Source organism: Carassius carassius, chromosome 30 (assembly GCF_963082965.1).
Source record: "Carassius carassius chromosome 30, fCarCar2.1, whole genome shotgun sequence".
Taxonomy (NCBI): Eukaryota; Metazoa; Chordata; class Actinopteri; order Cypriniformes; family Cyprinidae; genus Carassius; species Carassius carassius.
The window spans coordinates 18,365,749-18,382,933 of NC_081784.1; the positions used below are offsets into that span (position 1 = coordinate 18,365,749).

General features: G+C 40.5%; 1 protein-coding gene across 1 annotated transcript in view; it reads left to right on the forward strand.

Annotated features, from left to right (window-relative positions):
* Positions 1-17,185, forward strand: part of LOC132110798 (deubiquitinase DESI2) — a 104,193-nt gene that overhangs the window by 10,274 nt on the left and 76,734 nt on the right. The gene's annotated exons all lie outside the window — the stretch shown is intronic.

Below are 17,185 nucleotides of genomic sequence, written 5' to 3' on the forward strand. Positions count from 1 at the left end.
TCTATAATTTCACATTGAGAGCATGTAACAAAAAATGTATTTTATAGGCCTAAGAGCTATCTGCATGCAGATTCATGTGTATTCACCTGAGATTTCCCAGAGATAAATACTATTTTTCAATAAAACACATTTATTCATTCATTCATTCTCTTATAGAAACCATCAAGACTCAGTCTTTACATTGTCATGCTTTTCGTTGATACCTCATTTTTTAATTTGTTTTCAAATTCCTGGCAATGCCTGGCTATTGCCCTGACTGCAGTTGGTCTACATGTAAAAGAACGCTTATGATCTGTGTTGTTTTGCAGGATGGAGAACCCAGGTGTGAGTGTGAACATGAATATTCATTTAAAACGTAGGTCAAACTGTGAATACAGCTTGTCAAGTTCACTCCAGGTTTTGTATGTGAGCCAGTGTTCTGTGTGTGACAGAGCCATGTCTGCCCATATCAGCTGAGCTGGACTGTCACAGTGTCTGGGTTGTGTCCCTGGGTTTCCACTAGATGTCCCCCTTTCTCACGGTGTCTGTCACCTTATCACTTCCTGTTCCCTTATTTGGTCACCTTCCTCCTTGTTAGTAATTGATTGTTCCCCACCTGTCTCCTGTTCCCTCATTATCCTTCTGTGTATTTATACCCGGTCTGTCTGAGTCTGTGTTACGGAGTCCTTGTTTAATGTTGAGGTTATTTCATGTCCGTCATCTTGCCTTGCCTTGCCTTGTCTTCGTGTCTTGTATATTTGGATATTCTGGTTTTGACCCTGCCTGGACTGTTTACCCCTTTGGATTACCCTTTAAATAAATATCATACCCGCACTTGGTTCTATCTCCGTGCCTCATTGGATCCCCGCCGTGACAGAAGGACTCCGTCACACTAGGAACCAGCGGTATGTCATTTTTCCGTTCCCCAGCCAAGATGGCGGAGCGGCGAACCAAGTACCTTCGGTTGATCGCCCTCCGCCAAGAGGGCAATGAAGTGGGTGCCCTGGCTCAGGTGTTTTGGTCCCTGGCCGAGGGCATGGGCTACAACGATGCGGCCCTCAAGGACTATTTCAATGGCGGGCTGGATGATCCAGTGTCTCATGAGGAGATGGCGCAGTTAGAGACACTGGAATTCTGGGAATTCGTGCGCTACCTGCAGCATCGGCTTCGGTGGGATGCCCCAGCCACTTTGGTCTCTTCCGGCGGGGTGGTCGTCAGCCCAGCACCACTGCCCAGGATGGCAACCAGCCCAGCGCCACAGCCCAAATTGGCCACCGGTTCAGCGCCACAGCCCAAATTGGCCACCGGTCCAACACCACAGCACAAGGTGGCCGCTAACCCAGCGCCAATGCCCAAATTGGCCACCGTTCCAGCACCACAGCCCAAGATGGCCGCCAGCCCAGCGCCAATGCCCAAATTGGCCACCGGTTCAGCTCCACAACCCAAGATGGCCGTCAGCCTAGCGCCACAGCACCAGATGGCCGTCAGCCTAGCGCCACAGCACAAGATGGCCATCAGTCCAGCGCCACAGCACAAGATGGCCGCTAACCCAGCGCCAATGCCCAGATTGGCCACCAGTCCAGCGCCACAGTACAGGATGGCCGCCAGCCCAGCGCCAATGCCCAAATTGGCCACCGGTTCAGCGCCACAGTACAAGATGGCCGCCAGCCCAGCACCACAGTACAAGAGGGCCGCCTGTCCAGAGTCATGGCCCAAGATGGCTGCTTGCCCAGCGCCGTTGCACAGGATGAGAGTCTCAGTTGACCCTCCGGAGTCTAGTCAGGTTCCAGTTGACCTTCCGGAGTCGAGTCAGGTGCCAGTTGACCCTCCGGAGTCGAGTCAGGTGCCAGTTGACCCTCCGGAGTCGAGTCAGGTGCCAGTTGACCCTCCGGAGTCGAGTCAGGTGCCAGTTGACCCTCCGGAATCGAGTCAGGTGCCAGTTGACCCTCCGGAATCGAGTCAGGTGCCAGTGAACTCTCCAGAGTCGAGTCAGGTGCCAGTGAACTCTCCAGAGTCAGGGCTAGTCACCGCTGATCCTCCAGAGTCAGGGCTAGTCACCGCTGATCCTCCAGAGTCAGGGCTAGTCACCGCTGATCCTCCAGAGTCAGGGCTAGTCACCGCTGATCCTCCAGAGTCAGGGCTAGTCACCGCTGATCCTCCAGAGTCAGGGCTAGTCACCGCTGATCCTCCAGAGTCAGGGCTAGTCACCGCTGATCCTCCAGAGTCAGGGCTAGTCACCGCTGATCCTCCAGAGTCAGGGCTAGTCACCGCTGATCCTCCAGAGTCAGGGCTAGTCACCGCTGATCCTCCAGAGTCAGGGCTAGTCACCGCTGATCCTCCAGAGTCAGGGCTAGTCACCGCTGATCCTCCAGAGTCAGGGCTAGTCACCGCTGATCCTCCAGAGTCAGGGCTAGTCACCGCTGATCCTCCAGAGTCAGGGCTAGTCACCGCGGATCCTCCTGAGTCAGGGCTAGTCACCGCGGATCCTCCTGAGTCAGGGCTAGTCACCGCGGATCCTCCAGAGACTAGGCTGGTCACCGTTGACCTTTCAGAGTCAAGTCAAGTCACCGGTGATCTTCAAGGACTGTGTCAAGTCACCGGTGATCTTCAAGGACTGAGTCAAGTCACCGGTGGTCTTCAAGGACTGAGTCAAGTCACCGGTGGTCTTCAAGGACTGAGTCAAGTCACCGGTGGTCTTCAAGGACTGAGTCAAGTCACCGGTGGTCTTCAAGGACTGAGTCAAGTCACCGGTGGTCTTCAAGGACTGAGTCAAGTCACCGGTGGTCTTCAAGGACTGAGTCAAGTCACCGGTGGTCTTCAAGGACTGAGTCAAGTCACCTCTGATCTTCATGAACAAAGGCAAGTCACCAATGATCTTCATGAGCAAATGCAAGTCACCAATGATCTTCATGAGCAGTGTCAGGCCAGCACCAATCTTCTGGAGTCCAGTAAGGACACCAGGGGATTACCAGAGTTTCGTTGTCCCATTGATCCAGCCGCACGGAGGTCTGCTCCGCCTTGGGGGGCTCTGGTCCTGACCACATGGCTGTGGTGGTCTTCTGCTCCGCCCTGGGGGCCTTCCGCCCTGACCACACGGTTGTGGGGGTCTTCCGCTCCGCCCTGGAGGACTCTGGCTTCGTCCACAAGGACGTGGTGGTCTTCTGCTCCGCCCTGGGGGGCTTCCGTCCTGACCACACGGTTGTGGTGGTCTTCTGCTCCGCCCTGGGAGGCTTCCGCCCTGACCACATGGTTGTGGTGGTCCTCTGCTCCGCCCTGGGGGACTCCAGTCTCCACCACACGGACGGTGTGGTCTTCTGCCCCGCCCTGGAGGGGCTTCATGTTGTTTTTTGTTTTTGTGTTCACTCCTATCCCTGTTCCTCTCTGTGAGCCTGGCCCTCCGTCCCTCCCCCTGAACCTCCTCCGGTCCTCCTCCCTCCTGGTCTCTCTGTTTTGTGTCTACACTTCTGGTATCTGTTCCCCATTAAATTTTTTTCCTGGCCCTCCGTCCCTCCCCCTGAGCCTCCACCTGTCCGCCTCCCTCCTGGTCTCTGTTTTGTGTCTGTCGTGGAGCGTCTGGGAGCCGCTCCGTAGAGGGGGGGGTACTGTCACAGTGTCTGGGTTGTGTCCCTGGGTTTCCACTAGATGTCCCCCTTTCTCACGGTGTCTGTCACCTTATCACTTCCTGTTCCCTTATTTGGTCACCTTCCTCCTTGTTAGTAATTGATTGTTCCCCACCTGTCTCCTGTTCCCTCATTATCCTTCTGTGTATTTATACCCGGTCTGTCTGAGTCTGTGTTACGGAGTCCTTGTTTAATGTTGAGGTTATTTCATGTCCGTCATCTTGCCTTGCCTTGCCTTGTCTTCGTGTCTTGTATATTTGGATATTCTGGTTTTGACCCTGCCTGGACTGTTTACCCCTTTGGATTACCCTTTAAATAAATATCATACCCGCACTTGGTTCTATCTCCGTGCCTCATTGGATCCCTGCCGTGACATGGACGGACTCACTAATCCATTTTATTTTTCTAACTGTATATTTTGTTCAGCAGTGGCACTTCTGAAGACTCTCTGCTGTGCTCTGTGTTGGATGCGGTGGCCTCTGGCAGGTCCTATGGATGAGGAAGACAGTCTCTCACCGCCCCCAGACAGTGCAGCTGTTACTTGGGTGTGACATCTGGGCTTGATAGATAGTCATGATGCCAGCGGTGCCCCAAACACCCCTAGGTGCCACACACTGCATCCATGCCACACCACCTGCACATCCCACCTTTCCAGATGCATGCTGGGGCACCATAGGGTGCCATCTAACCTCACTGCCTCACAGCCAAGGCTCTCAGAACTAGAAGCCAAGCCATATGTCAAGGTCGTATCTGAGTGAGAAAGAACTATTGTACCTCCACTGAGAGCACTTTGTAATTCTAAAACCCAGAAGAGAATTTGCATTTTTAAGCCATGGCAATTTTGTTTTTAGCATAGCGGTTTTTGATTTAGAAAAATAGCCCAAAAAGATCATTGGTTAACACTAGTGTTACAGATAAAATTTTCTGAAAATGTAGATGAGTTTGTTTCTTCATCAGAACATATTTAGATAAATCACTTGATCACTAATGGATCTTCTGCAGTGAATGGGTGGCATCAGAATGAGAGTCTTAACAGCTGATAAAAAATCATTCACTGCATTGAGAAGCGTTATTATGGATTACGGACTCATATTTTGGCCAGAAGCAATGACTAAGCACCTTGAAGATAGATTTGTGTTTAATACAAACACGCAGCTTTTTTGCTTCACAAGATGTTTATTGATGGACTGATAATTGTTATGTTTATATCAGTTGTTTGAACTTCCTGCAGAGGATCCACTGTAAAGCAAGTGATGTATTTCTCTGTTCTGAAACTGACGTCTGTTATCGTTTCTTGAATGTACATTTTCCCACAATTTTTCTGCACCAATTGAAATCTCTCATAAAAAAGGATTTTTTTTTTTTTTTGAATTTCAAATTAATGGTATTAAAGTCAATGTACTTTGCAAATTTAAAGTTTTTAATATAAGAAACAGTTTTAGGACAGAGCAGCAATTTAAGAGTCTGTGTCAGATGTTATAAGACATTTTTAAATAGTGATGCCATTTCCATCTCTCTTGCATGGACTGTTTGTCACACTAAAATAGTTTTCAGTCATTGTGGTATGTTCTTCCTTGGGATGAGCACAACTGGGAATGGCTGGACTCAACTAAGTTTAGCAATGTTGGTTTTAATTTTTCCCTGAGGGCTCAATGCGTCTATACGGGGGACAAAGGGGCTGAGAAATACACATCTGGAAGCACAGACTGTATTTACATAACAACAACTGGATAACATAGCTTCTCTCCTTTCTTTTCTTCATGTCTTGAAGAATGTTTGTTTTGGCTCATCTTCAAGATACAGGCATAATCACATGGAACCTCCCAGGATGCAGAGAATCTTCTCTGTAAAGATTCTTCAGCTGAATCTTGGTGAGTTACCACATTTTACACAGGAAGTTGATCACAGTTTTTTATTCTTTGTCACAACATTATGAAACATATATAAAAAAAATATTAACAGTGTGATTGTTGCAAATGTTCCATAAATGCATTTGTCACAGGGAAAAATTAGGAAATTAGCATTACAGTTTCTTCAAAATCTTTTTCAAAAATTTGAAAAAAAAACCCTTTAATGCTCCACAGAATACTTTTTATTTTAATGAGACCTGTATAACCAGTCAGTGTGTAGCTGAGCAAAGAAATTTGCTACATTTTCAATATTTGTGAAAATTAAGGGTTTAGTTCTAATTCTATTGTTTTTGTAAGTGTAGAGCATTTGAAATGTTATTAATGAACAGGTGTCCATCCAGATCCTTAGTAAAATGGTAAATATTTGTTTATGTATCTACATCTGCAGAGCATGTCAATAAAGGGTGTGTATAAATTTGCTCACTGTATGCATAGTAATATATGTGCAGTGTGAATATATGTCTCCATACAGTTCAGCTATGATTAAAAGCATACTGGAACTCAAACTGAAGAAATATTTAACACCATTCAAACCATGATTCCTCTAAAAAAATATATATAATATATATTTAAACTGTAATATTTTTCATATATTTTTAAATCATTTTCTAGACACAATGGATGGTTAAAGTCAAACCACATAGTTTTTTTAACACAGTCTTTGTGTTTTTCTTTCTGAATTATACTCTTATGGATGTTATTTACCAAAATTGATATAGTTTCAAAATGTGATGCATGATATATGATGTATATGAAAAAAAAGAGTGCTACAAGTGACTTTTTTTAAAACAGTATGTTCAAGTGACAGAAGCTGTGTTTGGCAGATTTATGAGAAGAAAAATAATGATGTCTGTTTAAGGAACACATCTTTTTGAGTCAGATCTTTTGAGTGAATCATTTGATTCAGTTCACGGTTTAAGCCTGAGTGATACTTTCTTCAAACTGACCCGAATCTCAAGTTCAGCTAAGGTGGCTAGCTAAATAAAAAGCATCATATAAATATTTGAAATATCTGAGTAAAAAATGGACACACTATAAGGAGGATAACTTTTCAAAAAGCTTTCCCATAATCTGCCAAATGTCTTGAAAGACACATCTGCAAGCCCCTCCTTAGCCACCACTGCATCTTCTCACATCTTGCTCTCTCTGATGGATGGTTTGTTGTAGAGTGATCTGAAAAAAAAAAAACACAAAAAAACAGCCACTTGCAATTCATCAGGCCTGGAGTAATGAGCGGAGAGCTACACTGATTTAGCCCGGGGCTTACAGCTCGAACATCTGGCCTGGTTGGCAGCCACAGTCAAGGCCAGCACTATTGGAAAGCTTTCTTTGGAGGGTCCAGATGCAGAGAGAGGAGGATCGGTACAAATGCTACAGATGGAAACGCTGGAACAGATGATGTGGTGGGCAGCTCCTGCCACCGTTGGCACAGGTAGCTTGTCTCCAACAGCTGGCACAGGTTAGGCATTCCTGGGAATTGGTGCCACAAGGCAAATGTTCGCACTGGCAGAGGTTGTGGTTGTGGAAAATATACACACTGTTCTTACAGGTATCATCAATCAGGCTGACTGTGGGACTGAATGATAATAGAAAAATTGTTCATCTTTGCTTTTGTTTATGCAATTTCTTTATCCTGAAATCTATTTACAGTATAGCAGTTAACCAGGTAAGTTTATGTTTTTCCCCTTTTTGTATTAAAAAAACTGTAAGCCACTCGTAAGCAATTTTTTTCCTATGCAAATGGAAATAGTTCCAAACAAATACAAATCAAATCAAACCACTGAATGTCTCAAAGTCGATACAAAGTAGTAATGTTTAATTTCTGAATGAATCAGTGATGAGTTTTTAAACGAATCTGTGAATAAATGGTTCAGTGACTCATTCATAACTTCATTTTTAAATAAATCAGTGTTTTTGAGCTGATCAGTTGAGTGAGTGATTCAGTGACTCTCTCATAAAAACAGTGGGTGTGTCTCAATAAGCTCCCTAGTTAGTGAATGTGTATATCATGTACACAAATTCAGACACTGGTGAGAACCCTGGCTCACTACACATTGGGACACTGATGAAATACTAATGCAGTTTAAAGTACATTATGAAAAATGCTTAAACTTTTCAGTGATAAATTAATTATAAAAGTTAGCTAGAAAATGTGATGTAAAATATGATGTGATCATATTTTCCATTAAGGGAACAAAGTGAGCATCAATGACCCTAGGTTTTTGTGGTGCATTGTGGGATTTTCTAGGAAGTCTGGTTCCAGTGCACTGGAAATATTTTGCGATTGAGACAGGCTTAGTTGGCTGGCTCTGCATGCTATGAATGGAAGTCAATGGAATCAAAAGTGTAGAATAACTGGCCACTGAGTGCCCTTGGAATGACCATCAGCCAATTAGAATCAAGGACTGGATCTTAAAGGTCCCGTTCTTCGTGATCCCATGTTTTAAACTTTAGTTAGTGTGTAATGTTGTTGTTAGAGTATAAATAATATCTGTAATATCTGTAATAATATCCAAGCGAGATATTTTATTTAACAGAATTCGCCTACAAAAAACGACCCGTTTGGACTACATCCCTCTAGTTCCTGCAGTAATGATGTCACTAAAACAGTTTTTTGACTAACCTCCGCCCACATGAATACACAAACAGTGGGGGCGTGTTCTTGTTGCACTCCGACGGAGAAGAGGAAGAGCTGCGTTTGTGTTTGTCGCCATGTCGTTGAAAACAGTTCCCTCTTTGTCTGGAGAAGGCGTTGTTTATGGACCACAACTGGTAAGTGTATTTTATTATTTAAGTTGGTGCGTTTAACAGTTTCTGTAACTTATTACACAAAGGGCAACACTGTTTAGCTTTGTTAACTAGATGTTAGGGCTGTGCAAAAAAATCGAATGCGATTTTCATGCGCATCTCGTCAGTAAAAACGCTCCTGTGATTATAAGTACATCTCCAGCACATGCTCCTGCCCACTTGCTTCTCAAAACTACTCCAAAACTAGCCCAATCGCGTTTCCAGGAGGGCAGCGTGCACTCATCTGCTGTCGAATCACAACACAGGAACCGCTGGCCCAATCAGAACTCGTTAAGTATTTCTGAAGGAGGGACTTCATAGAACAAGGAAGTCATCACCGTTTTTATGACAGTGAAAACAGCGGTATACAGATTGTGTGAAAAATACTGTGTTTTTTTACACGCGAAACATGAATCATAAAACATATAAGATGATTTTGCTTTGACAAAAGATTCTAGAAAAATCTTCTATTCTATAAAGTATGGTCTACTATAAAAAAAAAAACACGTGCTTCGCACTAAAAGTGACACTTATACACACACACATCTGGTCATACTGAGGCATGCTTTTGGATTCATAGACGAAAAAATAACACATTGTGTGTGGGGGTTGAGTCTGAGACTGTGAATATAATGGTCTTGCCCAGATGTATGTGTCTGGACTGCTCAGACTGGCACAAATCTGGCCACTGCTCACTGATGGACATCTGGATAGCAAATTGGTTAATGGTGCCTCCAAGCCAAAAGGTAGTCAGCCATCTCCTCTCCCAGCAATGCAAGAGCTGCCTCACATCTGTGTTCCACCTACCCCAGGAAAACATCCCCCTTACAGGCCTGAGAAAAGGCTGGAGAGTGAGAGTTATGAGAGAAGTGCTTAGTCCAAACCAGGTCTCTGTCTGGAGGAGAGCATGTCATGATGTGGGTTTTAAGACCACTGAGTATCCTATAGTTATAAATGCAGCATGGACTAAGGTGTATACAATTTATTTATACATTGTGGGTCTTTTTTCTTCTGCAGGTTATATTTACACCAGTAGGTGGCGACAAATGTTGGCAATCATGAAATTTTCAATGATTCATACAAAAATGCTGATTCATCAGGACCAAATTGCTCTGAACTTCACATTTGTGATTTATGTCTAACAAGGAATAAGTCAATTTCATTATGGTTACTTTTCTGAAATGAGACATAGATGACATATGCGACTTCCATAGGGTGCAGCCTTTGAAATAAGACCTAGCCAGACAATATCAATGGGTCACTAAATCATTCCCTCAACCAATTTGTTCAAAAAAGCTGATTCATTACAGTGGCTTTGTTTGGAACTATCTTTGACAGAGAACAAAAACTACATAAAGTAACTGGCTACTAAATGTAAGTCACTCAATATCAACTTCTTATTTATTGAAATGACATATAAAAGTAACATAGCACTCGAAATCAAGATATTGGTCTAAATATTAGCAGGGCTGTGCATAGAACTCATATAATGATAACATAGTCGCTAAAGTTTCATTTGTTAACATCATTTAACTACATTGGTTAACATTTACATCAACACTTCTACAGCATTTATTAAGCTTTTAATGTTAATTTATACATTTACTAATACATTTTTATAATCAAAAGTTGTGTCTGAGTTAGGGAAAGTTATGTTTAAAAGTAATGCATTACAATACTGCGTTGCTCCATGAAAAAGAAACTAATTGTGTTACTTAGTTAGAAACGTAATGCAAGTTACTTTAGCGCTACTTTTTTCACCTGGCTTGCTTCTTTGTTTTTTAATAAAAAATAAAAAAGTGATTATATTTTTCAACTGTAAGGTCCCTTTCACACCAAAAGTGAAATTTATAAGACTTTCCCTCAACACTAACTCAGATATTTCATTGTAATGCATTCATTTAAAAAAGTAACTCATGTTACTTGTAAAGCGTCACTATCAACACTTCTCTTAACATTAGTTAATGCACTGTGAACTGACATGAACAAGCAATTAACAAATGCATTTTTATTAAGTAACATTAACAAGGGTTAATAAATGCTGTAAAAATGTACCGCTCATATTTACTTCATGTTAGCTCATGCTATCAAATGAGACCTGACCTAAAATGTTACCATTATAATATAACAATGTAGTCAACTTCTGAACATTTGAATTCAAAAGAGTTTTTCAGGTTTGCTGGAAGTGCTGGACTACCAATGGCACATCACACCCCACACTGCTCCAGATTCAATTATAAGCAGATGTGATTAGGCAAGCGGATGTGAATGTGTGTTAGACCTTGAAATCATAACACAACACATTAATATCTTGGACCTATAGTAACATTTGGAACACTGGTTTCACAAATGATCCATCCAAAGGGCATTACCATCAAAACTGGTGTAAGTGGATGTGTAAGAATTACTCAACAGACAGAAGAAACGTTGTGAAATTAAACTAAAAGCTTCCTTTTTGGGGCCTGATCTCCACCATCTGTGGATAAACAAATAAAACACACAGTAGTTTCCCCTGATGCCTGAACCCTAGAGGATGTGCCCTCCCCCAAAACAGATGCAGCACCTCCAGAGGCTTTGGGTGTGCTGTGGGAAAGAACAGCTGTTCCACTGCCTAATAAGAGGGCTGCAAGTGAGACAGGTAGGTCATGAATTATTTACTTGAAATGTTATTGTTCTTAGCTTCTGTTAAAAATGTCACTGGATCCTCTGGTCTGCAGGAAGTGATTTTTTAGGGAATGTTTATTAGACTTAACTATATGTTGTGAGGGTACGTAAATTCACTTGACACCGGTGTTATTGACTTATTTCCAATTAAGGCTCATAGAAATGTACCGTGTCTGTATGTGAATTGCTTTAGATAAAAGCTTCCAAATGCATACTAAAGCCAATAAGATTTAGTATGACACAGGTTTCATTAGGGGGATGGAACATCCTCTTTATGGAGAGCATTTGATAGGATAAAAATCTTTGTAGCCAAGATGAGTTTTTGGTACACTTTCTATAAGAGAAAGACTGTAAATTTGAAATGTGGAATCTGCTAAAGATGTATTCTGATAAACTTTACCCAGTTCTTAAGACGCTAGTGTACAGACGCCTCAAAAGTAATAGGAATGGGCAAAAAAAATTATATTTATGTATGTGTGGATTCATTTATTTATTTAGCAATTGATTCAGCCTAACTCATACAACATACTAACTTTGTTTTTAAATAATGTCAGTCTTTCTTGCTATAGATCCATGCTAAGATTGTAACTTAATACTTTATGAAATTTAGAATATCTCCCACTGACTCACATTAATAGAATGTTCAGCTTTCAGTTTCCATACTGAGTTTTGCATTGTTCTATTTTCTTACAACTATATTTGCATACTAAAATATGATAGCTTTTGTTTTCATATATTCCACTTTTAAATGGAAATTATTTGCAATTTTCAAGAATAAAATTGGTAATTCATTCATTCTCGCACTTTAGATCTTATGATATGAAGCTCATGTTAAAGAAATAATACTATCATTAATAGAAAAAAGAACTTATATAGTATAAGTTATTATAAGTTATATAATACATTTTGCCCCACATTCATATTTCAGCACAGAGCTATAGCCCCTTTTCCAGCTGTGTTATTTGTCACCCAGCATTAACCTTCATTTATCAGCATGCTTCACCAGTTAAAGACGGATTCCTCCATATGGCTGGGTGCTTCATTAAATGCTAATTATTATGAGGTATAATAATTGTGAGGCTGCTGTGTGCACTGGGTGACGTGCTGCTGCAGTGTCCCAAGAGAGGAGGAATAGACTGAGCTCAAGATAAGCAATCCCACTGTTCTCCCGAGACTGTGCGATCGCCCATCTGATGATATGGCCGCATCCTCTCCCCTGGGAGCACGTCTCTCTGCTGTCTGTCTGTGATGGGTGTGTGGAGTAAGGGTGACATTGCTGGGCTGATGTTTCATTGTGCCATCACTGCAGATTTCATATACCTTGGTTGTATGTGTGTATACTTATACACTCTTTCTGCATCTCGATTTGTAAGAAACATTTTTTTTTATGGTTTCTGTTGTGCCTCACATTTTTCTATGCACAACCCCTAAAAGTTGTGTTATATAAACACATGCTGTTCCTGTCTGTTTTATGCCTCCTGCTTTTAGGTGCTGTGCTGTCTCAGTGCTGAGAGCTTGGCTTACTTTCACACCTTAAGATCCCCACATTATACAGTCATTTTAAAGTTGGCCTTTTTTGTCGAAGAGTTTGATGAAGATCTGCAGAGTTGGTAGTTGGACACTTTCTCTGGGTTTACTTAAAATATCACAATCCTACCTTCTGCCAGCCGGAGTTGGACACCTCTGCAGTGTTGTTAGTTGTGAGTAGTACTGAGTCAGTATGGATCACATTATGATGTTGCTGTCCGGCCCTTCAGCGTCATAAGCCATTCTTGAACATCTGCTATTATGATGGGTACATTCTAGGAAAACCTAGTTCTGAATGTATAAGCATGTTAATATTACAATTCTAAGCTTTTTTAATATTTAAGTCTAAACATATAAAAATAAAACATCAAAACATTACAATGTCCAGATTGTCTGTGCATACATTAATTATGAGATTTGCAAAATATTACTGTACATTTGACAGTATTATTGAATTATTAGTGTTTTAAAAAATTAACATTACCTGATAATATAGGTAAAATATAAAGTAAAAAAAAAACTAACAGATAATGCAAAAGATTATTTTGTTAAAGGGGTCATGAAATGCCTTTTTTATTATTTTGTACTGTTCTCTGAGGTCCACTTATATTATCCAGACTTTTACATAAAAAAAATCATAATTTAAAAGTATCAGGCTATTTTCTGTCCTGTTTTGACCCTCCTCATCAGAACGGTCTGTTATAGGCATAGCTGATTGTAGAAATAAATGCTCACTGCTATGACTGGCTAACAGTTGTGTATGTTTGACAGTATACATCCTTCATAGACAGACGCTGCTGTGCGATTTAGGTTTAAAATGCATAAATACTCAGTACTTATTAAACAATGTAATAACAGTCAAAGCAATAGTTACCACGTAATAAAAACAGTTACTCATTCTTCAGTTACTCAGTCGTGGTGCACCATTACTGTCAGATCCTATATACTGTAGTTGGCACAACTTCGTCTTTTAGTTTCAATCTTTCTGAAATTGAATTGTGCCTTGTTTGTAAATGAATCCCCGGTAAAATGAAGTGAACAAAGGACCAAGCTCTTACTGACGCAGTCTGAAACTTCATTAAAAATAAAGTTCATCCACTCTTTCCTAATGCTGGGATCAGAAGAAGGGTGATGCAAAGACTGTGATTTTCTACAACTTGGCACTGAACAACATCTTGTTTTTTAAAATATGTGTGTTAATCGGTGGGCGGGGCTAAACATGCAGTTGATCTTCTTCTGCGGGAGACAGGGTGTAGCCACACTACTACGTCATAAAGTGGCACATTCCAAAACCTGTCATTTTGGCAGATCTGCTTCAATATAAGCTGTTTTTAAGTAAGTTTTGAGTTCTGAAACTTGCAGGATTTTTTTATAGTACAATGGCCTCTTATGTGTCAAAAGATCAAGGTAATTTAGACTTTTCAGTTTATGACCCCTTTTAAATATTTTATCTTAAATTTTATATATATAGACCTTGTCTAGAGGCTGTGAGGGATAGACTTACAGTTTTTACAATGGCACACTCTGTACAAAGGTCCTAGATCACATAATTTTCACAACTTCCAAAACGTTTCCAAAAAGTTTTTGTCAAATTTTTTTTTTTTAAATTTTCTTTCCCAGAAAGACGTTTCGTTAGCTGAACAACTGGAATGTTGTTAAACAACAATACATTTCTAACCCAAAGGTTGCAGGTTTGATTCTCAGGTCTGGCAGGTATTGTCGGTGGGGGAGTGAATACCTAGTGCTCTCTTCCACCCTCAATACCACGACTGACGTGAGACCCTTGAGCAAGGCACCGCACCGAACCCCCAACTGCCCCCCGGGTGCCCCAGAAACATGGCTGCCCACTGTTTTGGGTGTGTGTGTGTGCTCACTACTGTGTGTGTGCGTGCACTTGGATGGGTTAAATGCAGAGCACTAATTCTGAGTATGGGTCACCAGTGGCCACATGTCACTTCACTCATTAAACACACTGCACATCTATACCTCGCAGGCTTATTTTCATTCCTGTCAAAAATCACTACACACTACCTTAAAGGAGTAGTTCACTTTCAGAATGAACATTTTATTATCATTTACTCACCCCCCTTGTAAACCTATACTATGGAAGTCAGTGGTGCTCACCAACTGTTCAGATCCCAACATTTTTCAGAATATCTTCTTTTGTGTTCAACAAAAGATAGAAACTCATAAAAGTTTGGAACATGTGGGGAGATGACAGAATATTCATTCTGAAAGTTAACTACTCCTTTAAGGTCTCAAGTACTTCTTGAAATCGAAACTAAAGTGCCCAGTGCAGACACATCCCTTTGCTCTCTATGGCTTCAAAGTGGGAATAAATGTATTTAAGATCTGGACACAAAACCAGTATTGTTAACTGTAGAGCATTTAAACTGACCACTATTTTAAAGACTTTGAATTCATACATTGCTCACTGCTAGGATGACATAATTCATAACTGTTGTGAGAGGTGACATTTCTTAATGTTTGTGTTTGGGGCTGTACATTGTTCATTGTCTTTGTTGTAGTTATGCAGCTGGACAAACTCTCTGCTCTAGTGCATGTTTAATCCCATCATAAAGGTCAGAGTACTGTACTTGTATAAATATGTGTTTAGGTCTGTCTAAGCTTATCTCCAGATTAAATCCCTCAGAATTTGGATGATCATGTACAAGCTTTCCAGCATGAATATTCAATTTTTTCCTATTTTTGAGAAGTGAGACGTATAATCTTGTGCATGTAAGAATGCATAAAAGGCTTCAGCTACCATATTTGTGTTTATGGTGAAAGCTGAGTGAATGCAGTAGCATCCACAAACATGGATTCCACAGTGACCTCAAGAGGTGGGGATGCAGAAGTACCTGATTAGAATAAACTGTCAAATGTGTATTCAGAGGCTCTCCATTATAGCCTGTGTATATATATATACACATAAATACAGACCATAGTCTTGCTTTGTGTACACATTTTTTTAAGCATAACAATACAAAAACATCTAAAAGACCTCTTGCGAATTCTGCTTTTGTGCTTTCATCCTGCTGAACGGCATATCCTCCATCTTTCTGAAGGCAGCTGTAAAATGTAATTATATGGAATTTAATATATTAAAACTACTGTAAAATATACACTTATACAACAGCTATCAGTTAATAAAACCAAACCAAGTAACAATAAAATAAAATGGCTTTTACTAGCCCTCCATCGCTCTTCAGAAAATTCCTTTTAGTTGCACAGAAGCGAGGCCTAACATCTTTGACTTCTATCTGAACAGATGGAGAGAATTCCAGTAAATATAATTTCAAACATCAGCCGTGCTTTACTGATGGCACAGCTATATTCAAGGGACTGTCATCTCTAAAAAAACATTTGGGATCAAAAAGGCCTGTTGATTATCATACTGGAGCAGAGAACTAACAGCAGTTATGCTAATAATTGCAACATTGTGAAACTCCCATTTTAATTTTTTTTTTTTTTTTGTTGCATGAAAACAGTTTTGGAATTGTGTATTACTTGTCTAATAAAGGTGATTATTTGGTAAAATGTATCTTTTGTCCAAAACTTAAATATTAAAAGCCTATATCGACTAAATACTTAAAATATTTGTGCAATTAAATTAAATAGCACTTGGGTTTTATTAATATATAATCTTAGATTAATTCAAAGCTAAGTTATGAAGACTTGGAAACATAACATTTTATTTGATTTATGTCATTATAATTTATGTGAACTTTTATGAGTGAAGATAGTCGTGGATGACTCTTGTACAAAACAAAGGATAGATTGTTGTGTGTCGACTTGGAAAACACCAACACATCACATCATGCCTGGACTCATTTGCCACATCAGCTTAATGAGGCCATTATTTGCATTAAATTCTAATGTTGTTACGTCAAGATTCCGGTACCAGTAGGATAGTGGTTTGTTTTGAAATGTATTAGTAACGCCAATTAGTTTACTGGGACGCGAGTGTGGGAGCGTGGATGCTGATGGGCGGGTGCGTTCAGCAGCCAAGCACGCCGAACACGTGACTGTGTTCACGCGCATCTGTGGACCATTGCACATACTTAGCATTGCAAACGTTCACCTGTTGACGCCGTGATCTCACACACAAACAGTATAGTCTATGGCACGTAAGCGCACGAAAGTTTATTTAGCGTACTTTCTCATTAAATTATCAGTTCATTCATTCATTTGCGTTTATTTCTTTATCTAATTATATTTAATAATCTAAATACATTTAATTTATGAAAAATAATTTATATATTTATTTTTCCAAAGAAAGATAGCGGCGATAGCGACAGCACAACATTTATGGCCTAACCATATTCACTGCGGCAAACAGCATTATAATTTAACCCCAATTATAGGTCTAATTTAATAAAATAAAATAAAAAATTGCCAATGCTCTTTTTAACTTCAATAATGCAGTAATGCTGTTTGCCCGCGAATGAAATGTGAATGAATGCAGGCTATTAGTAATCTCGCAATAAAAGCGAACCTTGGTAATATTTCAAATAATTATAATACTAGCCTAGGCTACTACTACATATAAAAATAATAGTCAATAATAATAACATATAACTAATTATAATAGCCCAAGTATTTTTTTCATCCGCTTAGCCCTATTTTGTAGCCTACTCCAAATATTTAGAAATTAAGACTTCTCAAATGTAATGTTTCACTTTCGGCTGTTTCTTT